The sequence below is a fragment of the Ovis aries genome, chromosome 6 (genome assembly GCF_016772045.2).
Source record: "Ovis aries strain OAR_USU_Benz2616 breed Rambouillet chromosome 6, ARS-UI_Ramb_v3.0, whole genome shotgun sequence".
NCBI lineage: Eukaryota > Metazoa > Chordata > Mammalia > Artiodactyla > Bovidae > Ovis > Ovis aries.
In genome coordinates, this window is record NC_056059.1 from 61,664,390 (window position 1) to 61,674,267 (window position 9,878).

A 9,878-nucleotide genomic window follows, 5' to 3' on the forward strand; every position below is an offset into this window, starting at 1 on the left:
GTTTTCTGAATGTTGAGCTTTAAGCCAACTTTTTCACTCTCCACTTTCACTTTCATCAAGAGGCTCTTTAGTTCCTCTTCACTTTCTGCCATAAGGGTGATGTCATCTGCATATCTGAGGTTATTGAGATTTCTCCTGGCAGTCTTGATTTCAGGTTGTGTTTCTTTCAGTCCAGCATTTCTCATGATGTACTCTGCATATACGTTAAATTAGCAGGGTGACAATATACAGCCTTGACATATTCCTTTTCCTATTTGAAACCAGTCTGTTGTTCCATGTCCAGTTCTAACTGTTGCTTCCTGACCTGCATACAGATTTCTCAAGTGGCAGGCCACTCAGCCATTAAAAGGAATGAAATTGGGTCATTTATAGTGAGGTGGATGAACCTAGAGTCTGTCATACAGAGTGAAGTAAGTCAGAAAGAGAAAAATAACGTATATGAATGCATGTATATGGAATCTAGAAAAATGGTATAGATGAACCTATTTGCAGGCCAGGAACAGAGGTGCAGATGTGTCGAACAGACATGTAGACACAGGTGGGGAAGAGGAGGGTGGGGCACATTGGGAGAGGAGCATCGCTGTATATCCACTGGCACACGTGAAACAGCTAGTTTCATGCGTGGGGCTCAGCGGCATAGTCCAGGCAGCTCAGCTTGGTGCTCCCTGATGACCTACAAGGGTGCTATGAGGGGTGGGAGGGAGCTTCAAGAGCAAGGGGACATTTGTAGACATACAGCTGATTCACTTCATTGTACAGCAGAAAATAACACAGTATTGTAAAGCAATTATACTCTAATAAAATAAAGGAGAAAAAGAAACAGTGACTTTAAAGACATTTTACAAAAACACTGGGTCATTGTCTGATGACTTGTATGTAAAAATTGCTTTATTTTGGGAACAAATTTAAGTGACCGGATTTTAAACATTCTCCCCAAGTATTTTCCTGGTTAGACACTTAGTACCTAGGCCGTAAGGAACATCTGCTTGCTGAACAGATATCACACTGTAGAGTAAAGGCACTCAAACAACGGCATTTGCTTTTCTGATTAGAGTGAAGGGGAGGGAGGGGAGGCAGGAACATGGGGGAATAATGTGGGTGGCTGAGTCTGCAGTGCCTGCCTGCTTGTAATATAAATTGGCAGCTTGTCTACTTAACAAAGTGGGAAGGATTGTTTCTAGCACAGAATAACCATCCTTAGAAAATGTTTCCTAATAAATATTTTTATTAGTATACCATAAAGTTTTTAGTATTAATATTAAAGAACCCACCAGATTAAGGCTGGGCATCATTTTGAGAAGGTATATGCATTTTTTTTAGGGTATTTGGGGAGCAAAGCTGCTTTGTTTCAATAAGGATTGTAGCACAATGCTTTTTTAAAAAAAATAACATTTGCTCATTTTGTGTAGGTGATGTTTATTATTGATTAATTAATATTTTGGCTGTGCTAGGGCTTCATTGCTGCATGCGGCCCCTCTCTAGTTGTGGTGAGCGGGGGCTACTCTGCACTGAGGTGCGTGGGCTTCTCGTTGCGGTGGTTTCTCTTGTGACCCCGCACGGGCTCTAGGCACGTGGGCTGCAGTAGTTGCAGGGCTGTGTGGCAAGTCCCAGTGCAGTGCTTTCTTAAAAGTGGGATTTCAACTTTGGAACAGGTTCGTCCATTTGTCTTTCTGATATCCTCTTTCTAGCCTAATAATTTGGGCATAATACTTTTAATATTTTACTGGAAAGCCTTTCAATGTAGCCAGCAACTACTAAGAAGAAACAAAAAAGCTGTGGGATAAGCTGCCAGGGAAAAAGTGATTCAGAGCTGAGGAGAAGGTTTTAGATTAGTATAGGAGTTCTTAACATGGGGACCATGGATAAAACTCAGAGTAAGAATCCCTTGGAATTTCCTGGAAAATTCTGAGTGTATCTAGGGAGAGAGTCCCAAGTTTTTATGATTTGCAGAGTGGTCTTTCCCCTAACAGTTAAACTCCTGTAGAGTGTGTGTGAGTCCAGATAGACTAAGTCATGCTGCAGTAACAAGACGATGTTGAGACCTTGATAGCTTAAAACCCCAGTGCTTCTCACTCCCCAAGTTACTTCCACTTCCCACTTGTGTCAGACAACAGATGCTTGTTCAGAGGGGCTTCTGCTCAAAGTCTCCTAACTTAACTAGGGCCCCAGAGAGAGAGGGAGCAGGTCCCCTGGACATCACATGTCTTTACCTCTGGACAAGTTCCTCATTTTTCCTTATCCACCAGATTCAATTTAAATGATTGAAGTTTAGTTAATTTAAAAGTTGTATTAGTTTACACTGTACAGCAAAGTGAATCAGTTGCACATATACAAATATCCACTTTTTTAGATTCTTTTCCTGTATTGGGTATTAGAGTATTGAGTAGAGTTCCCTGTGGTATATAGTAGGTCCTTGTTAATTATCTATTTTATGTACAGTAGTGTGTATATGTCAATCTCAACCTCCCAATTTAGCTCTCCCTCCCTTCCTCCCCGATAACTGTGTTTGTTTTCTACACCTGTGACTCTATTTCTGATTTGTAAATAAGTTCATCTGTACCATTTTTGTTTAAGATTTCATATATAAAAGGTGTCATATGATATTTGTCTTTCTCTGCCATCCACCAGGTTCTTATCCTCATTGCAGACAAAGAGGGGAGAGAACCCTGGCAGGGACGTGACCACAAGGGTTGAGAAAATAGATTCCAGATAGGTAAGTCAGGACAAGTAATCTGAATTGTTTTTGTTAGTGCTGGGGAGGGGTAGGTGGGGTAGGTGGCAGAAAGGGGTGAAGATTTCTAATTTCTGGGGTTAGCTTTTGAACATGACAATATATGTTCTAGCAAGCATTCTAATATACTTATCACCCATACTTCCTCTATTTCCAGGTAAAAATAGCTCATAATAATAAAGCATTGTTACAATAAACTTTCAAAGATAAATGCAAAGATGAGAATAGAAAAACATGGCTGGTAGTGGTGGAGAGTAAGCAGACTGGAAAAAGTGAGCTAAGGGAAGCTGCAGTTGAGATGTAACTTAACATTGGCCTTCCTGGCAGCCATGGGAAGAAAAGGGAAGAACCAATAAGAAATTTGGACAAGTAGCTGTAAAAATTTTATGGTTCTAGGGTCTTAGAGTTTTGATATTCATATAGGCACTGCTAGCAAATAACTGCATGAACTTAACAGATTACTAGAATGTTCTGGGCCTCACTTTTCTATAAGTGATAGTAATTGCCTGCTGAATTAGACAGTATCTAAATTTGTTTTATTCATAACTTCTCAATTATTAATGACACTTCAAAGAAATGTCTTCCTTTATATATTTCATTAGGATTACTCACTTCTTCATTAAACATATGTTTATGATTCACAGTAGATTCATGAGATTTTCCTCATTAAGCATTCTTAAAGAGAAATGTGACAGAATTATCTAATCTTTCCTAATTTTAAGGCTAACATATATTTCACATGTCACTTGTTTTTACTTTGACATTCTTCTGGAGTCACAGAAAAAAAAATATCCAAAATTACATAAGAAATGAAAGGGTAATTATTTAGTGCAATGTGTTAATAGAAAACAACACAAGTCACAATCAAACACAATTATTATGTTTTAAAAATTGAATTGAAAATGCTTCTGTGTTGCCAGGAAGGAGAAAACAATCATTGTCACTGGGACCAAGAAAGAGACAGACTAGAAGACATTTCCCTACCCCCGTTCCTCACATCTTGACAGGGCCTGTGTCTTCCTAGAATCTGGCAAAGACTGGAGAATGTTTTAAATCTCACTTACCACTGGGAAGTGCACCTTAGCCTTTAAAAACAGCCTATATTTATACATTTTCTGGTCTCTCTGTGTGTATCCAACCACACAATTTATTGTTCACTATATTTCATTTTCATTCATGATATTCTTATATATTTTTTGCCTTTATGAATTTTTATTTTTTAGTAGTAAATAAGTTAAAAAAAAATCAAAACTAATCTGGTCCATGACATTTTTTTTTCGGCCGTGTCATGCAACTTGTAGGACCTTGGTTTCCTGGCCAAGGATTGAACCCAGGCCCTTGACAGTGAATCATAACCACTGTGGTCCATAACATTTTTGTTAGGTGAGAATGAAAGTTGTATTTCAAACCCATGTTTTAACCTAATTTATTGAAATTTGACAATGGATCAGAACAAGTTCAAGATAGTCTATTCTGATGTATCTCACTCTACCTTATCTATTATCTATCAATCATCTATTCACTCATTCATTTATAGAAGCAAGCATATGTATTAAATATCAGGATCAGTGAACACAGAGGACTATTGATAGAGGCATTAAGATCTCTATGGAGCTTTAGGACTGAATCAGAAACAAGACTCACCTGGGACCCAGGAATTGCCCCACTATTCATTGGGGCATTTTCTGTTTTTAGGATTTTGAGCAGTTTTTTCATGCCATTGAACAGATGAATTATAACTTGATCAGTCAAAGCTGGGTAGACTTAAGAGGTAGCTACGGGCTTCCCTTGTGACTCAGCTGGTAAAGAATCCACCTGGAATGCGGGAGACCGGGGTTTGATCCCTGGGTTGGGAAGATCCCCTGGAGAAGGGAAAGGCTACCTGCTCTGGCCTGGAGAATGCCATGGACTGCCTAGTCCATGTGGTCGCAGAGTCGGACACGACTGAATGACTTCTACTTTCACTGTTTTATCAGCGTTATTGTTACAATTCCTTTTTCAGCCTTGGAGATCTTCAAAGATCAGTTTTACTGGCATGGATGAAACCTGGGCTTCTCACCTGGAGCTGGACTGCCTGGATGAGCATCTTGCCCTCAGCACGCCACCACCACTAGCTCTGTGACTTTGGGCCCATGTCTCTAAGCATTAGTTCACTCAACTCTTGAGCAAGCCATCCTATTAAGTTTTCCTCACAGGCCGTAAGAAGATTCACTGCAACGATGATAGCAAAGCATTAAGCTACTGGCCTGAGATGTTAACTATTCAAATTATTAAGAACTAAAATGTCATTTATGTAAAGTCAACTCTCAGGATTTCAGTGAAGGGGAACCAAAGAGATCCTTTGAATTCTCCAACTCGTCCTTGTCATCAGTTGTGACCAACTTCTTCCCTTTACTCCGTCTCCACCTTTGCTCTGAGTCCCAAGGTGCTGACCTGTACGGGCTTCCACGTGTTCTGCTGCCCTTTGCTTTCCAGGTTCTTTCGGCTGGAGGGGAGCATCGGGAGACTGAGAAAGAGGGAGCTCAGCATGGTGGTTCTCCTGGCTCCTCCCTGCAGGCTTTGCGGAATCCAGCCATGTTTCCTCACATGGAGACCACATCTCCTAGCAGGCACTCCCAATTCCAGCGCCCCATTGCTCACCTCACTTCTTCAGGCTGATGACAGTACCCTGCCAATGCGAGGGCTAGATGCCACTCCCCACTGTAGTTTCAGGCTAACCTGGTCCCACCTTTGGACTGTGTTTTTATCAAATTCTTCTCAAATCGACTGTGCCATCTATTTCCTGACCGACTGGTTGAAACACCAGGTGTGTATCACTAAGGTGGTGTCTTAGTGAGGCCTGAAAAACAGCTTTGAGAGGAGGGAGGAATTATGAGAAAGAGTCAACCAGGGTTTGGGAGCACATCAAATTATATATGAATAATTCCCTGAACTGGCATGTACTTTGGCTGAGATGCTCAGATTGAATTATCTTAGTGTGACAGAGACAGTCATGTATTTCTCTTTGTATGACTGATGTGGTTTCTAAAAAATATTGAAGAATGAGTTGCTCAGTGGAACTTAGAATTTTCTCATAACAGGTGTTGGTCCTTTTACTCCAAATAGTTACTTAGCCATCAGCTGTATTTATTCCATTCTTGGGACACAGTACCTGTACAGTGCCAGGCAATCAGGCTCTCAGTAAATATATGGCATGAATGTATAATCAACTTGAAACGGTTCATCTATGGTGTAGAGTTCTGCCAGGAGAACGCACTGGTCAGAGCAAACATCCTCTTCCAATAACACAAGAGAAGATTCTATACATGGACATCACCAGATGGTCAACACTGAAATCAGATTGATTATATTCTTTGCAGCCAAAGATGGAGAAGCTCTATACAGTCAGCAAAAAGACCGGGAGCTGACTGTAGCTCAGATCATGAACTCCTGATTGCCAAATTCAGACTGAAATGGAAGAAAGTAGAGAAAACCACTAGACCATTCAGGTATGACCTAAATCAAATCGCTTATGACTATACAGTGGAAGTGAGAAAGAGATTTAAGGGACTAGATCTGATAGAGTGCCTGATGAACTATGGATGGAAGTTCGTGACACTGTACAGGAGACAGGAATCAACATCCCCAAGAAAAAAGAAATGCAAAAAAGCAAAATGGCTGTCTGAGGTGGCCTTACAAATAGCTGTGAAAAGAAGGGAAGCAAAAAGCAAAGGAGAAAAGGAAAGATATACCCACCCATTTGAATGCAGAGTTCCAAAGAATAGCAAGGAGAGATAAGAAAGCCTTCCTCAGCGATCAAAACAAAGAAATGGAGAGAAACAATAGAATGGGAGACTAGAGATCTCTTCAAGAAAATTAGAGATACCAAGGGAACATTTCATGCAAAGATGGGCTCAATAAAGGATGGAAATGGTATGGACCTAACAGAAGCAGAAGATATTAAGAAGAGGTGGCAGGAATACACAGAACTGTACAAAAAGATCTTCACCACCCAGATAATCATGATGGTGTGATCACTCACCTAGAGCCACACATCCTGGAATGTGAAATCAAGTGGGCCTTAGGAAGCATCACTACGAACAAAGCAAGTGGAGGTGATGGGGTTCCAGTTGAGCTATTTCAAATCCTGACAGATGATGCTGTGAAAGTGCTGCACTCAATATGCCAGCAAGTTTGGAAAACTCAGCAGTGGCCACAGGACTGGAAAAGGTCAGTTTTCATTCCAATCCCAAAGAAAGGCAATGCCAAAGAATGCTCAAACTACCACACAATTGCACTCATCTCACATGCTAGTAAAGTAATGTTCAAAATTCTCCAAGCCAGGCTTCAGCAATACATGAACTTCCTGATGTTCAAGCTGGTTTTAGAAAAGGCAGAGGAACTGGAGATCAAATTGCCAACATCCGCTGGATCATCAAAAAAGCAAGAGAGTTATAGAAAAACATCTATTTTTGCTTTATTGACTATGCCAAAGCCTTTGACTGTATGGATCACAATAAACTATGGAAAATTCTAAAAGAGATGGGAATACCAGACCACCTGATGTGCCTCGAGAAAACTATATGTAGGTCAGAAAGCAACAGTTCGAACTGGACATGGAACAGATTGGTTCCAAAAGGAAAAGGAGTACGTCAAGGCTGTATATTGTCACCCTGCTTATTTAACTTCTGTGCAGAGTACATCATGAGAAACGCTGGAGGAAGCACAAGCTGGAATCAAGATTGCTGGGAGAAATATCAATAACCTTAGATATGCAGATGACACCACCCTTATGGCAGAAAGTGAAGAGGAACTAAAAAGCCTCTTGATGAAAGTGAAAGAGGAACGTGGAAGAAATGGACAAATTCTTAGAAAAGTACAATTTTCCAAAACTGAACCAGAAAGAAATAGAAAATCTTAACAGACCCATCACAAGCAGGGAAATTGAAACTGTAATCAGAAATCTTCCAGCAAACAAAAGCCCAGGTCCAGACGGCTTCACAGCTGAATTCTACCAAAAATTTCAAGAAGAGCTAACACCTATCCTACTCAAACTCTTCCAGAAAATTGCAGAGGAAGGTAAACTTCCAAACTCATTCCATGAGGCCACCATCACCCTAATACCAAAACCTGACAAAGATACTACAAAAAAAAAAAACTACAGGCCAATATCACTGATGAACATAGATGCAAAAATCGTCAACAAAATTCTAGCAATCAGAATCCAACAACACATTAAAAAGATCATACACCATGACCAAGTGGGCTTTATCCCAGGGATGCAAGGATTCTTCAATATCCGCAAATCAATCAATGTAATTCACCACATTAACAAATTGAAAAATAAAAGCCATATGATTATCTCAATAGATGCAGAGAAGGCCTTTGACAAAATTCAACATCCATTTATGATAAAAACTCTCCAGAAAGCAGGAATAGAAGGAACATACCTCAACATAATAAAAGCTATATATGACAAACCCACAGCAGACATGATCCTCAATGGTGAAAAACTGAAAGCATTTCCCTAAAGTCAGGAACAAGACAAGGGTGCCCACTTTCACCGCTACTATTCAACATAGTTCTGGAAGTTTTGGCCACAGCAATCAGAGCAGAAAAAGAAATAAAAGGAATCCAAATTGGAAAAGAAGAAGTAAAACTCTCACTGTTTGCAGATGACATGATCCTCTACATAGAAAACCCTAAAGACTCCACCAGAAAATTTAGAGCTAATCAATGAATATAGTAAAGTTGCAGGATATAAAATCAACACACAGAAATCCCTTGCATTCCTATACACTAATAATGAGAAAGTAGAAAAAGAAATTAAGGAAACAATTTCATTCACCATTGCAACGAAAAGAATAAAATACTTAGGAATATATCTACCTAAAGAAACTAAAGACCTATATATAGAAAACTATAAAACACTGATGAAAGAAATCAAAGAGGACACTAATAGATGGAGAAATATACCATGTTCATGGATCAGAAGAGTCAATATAGTGAAAATGAGTATACTACCCAAAGCAATTTACAAATTCAATGCAATCCCTATCAAGCTACCAGCCATATTTTTCAATGAACTAGAACAAATAATTTCAAGATTTGTATGGAAATACAAAAAACCTCGAATAGCCAAAGCAATCTTGAGAAAGAAGAATGGAACTGGAGGAATCAACTTGCCTGACTTCAGGCTCTACTACAAAGCCACAGTCATCAAGACAGTATGGTACTGGCACAAAGACAGAAATATAGATCAATGGAACAAAATAGAAAGCCCAGAGATAAATCCACACACATATGGACACCTTATCTTTGACAAAGGAGGCAAGAATATACAATGGAGTAAAGACAATCTCTTTAACAAGTGGTGCTGTTAAATTATTTGTTCTAGTTCATTGAAAAATATGGCTGGTAGCTTGATAGGGATTGCATTGAATTTGTAAATTGCTTTGGGTAGTATACTCATTTTCACTATATTGACTCTTCCGATCCATGAACATGGTATATTTCTCCATCTATTAGTGTCCTCTTTGATTTCTTTCATCAGTGTTTTATAGTTTTCTATATATAGGTCTTTAGTTTCTTTAGGTAGATATATTCCTAAGTATTTTATTCTTTCGTTGCAATGGTGAATGAAATTGTTTCCTTAATTTCTTTTTCTACTTTCTCATTATTAGTGTATAGGAATGCAAGGGATTTCTGTGTGTTGATTTTATATCCTGCAACTTTACTATATTCATTGATTAGCTCTAAATTTTCTGGTGGAGTCTTTAGGGTTTTCTATGTAGAGGATCATGTCATCTGCAAACAGTGAGAGTTTTACTTCTTCTTTCCAATTTGGATTCCTTTATTTCTTTTTCTGCTCTGATTGCTGTGGCCAAAACTTCCAGAACTATGTTGAATAGTAGCGGTGAAAGTGGGCACCCTTGTCTTGTTCCTGACTTTAGGGAAATGCTTTCAGTTTTTCACCATTGAGGATCATGTCTGCTGTGGGTTTGTCATATATAGCTTTTATTATGTTGAGGTATGTTCCTTCTATTCCTGCTTTCTGGAGAAAAAATATGGAACGCTTCACGAATTTGCGTGTCATCCTTGCACATGGGCCATGCTAATCTTCTCTGTATCGTTCCAATTTTAGTATATGTGCTGCCGAAGCGAGCAC

The 9,878-nt window shown here is 39.3% G+C and overlaps 1 non-coding gene across 1 annotated transcript; it reads right to left on the reverse strand.

The window, feature by feature from the left end:
• Positions 1-9,771: 9,771 nt before the first annotated feature.
• Positions 9,772-9,878, reverse strand: LOC114115484 (U6 spliceosomal RNA). Its single transcript, XR_003589821.1, has one exon. It is a non-coding gene; the product is annotated as a U6 spliceosomal RNA (small nuclear RNA).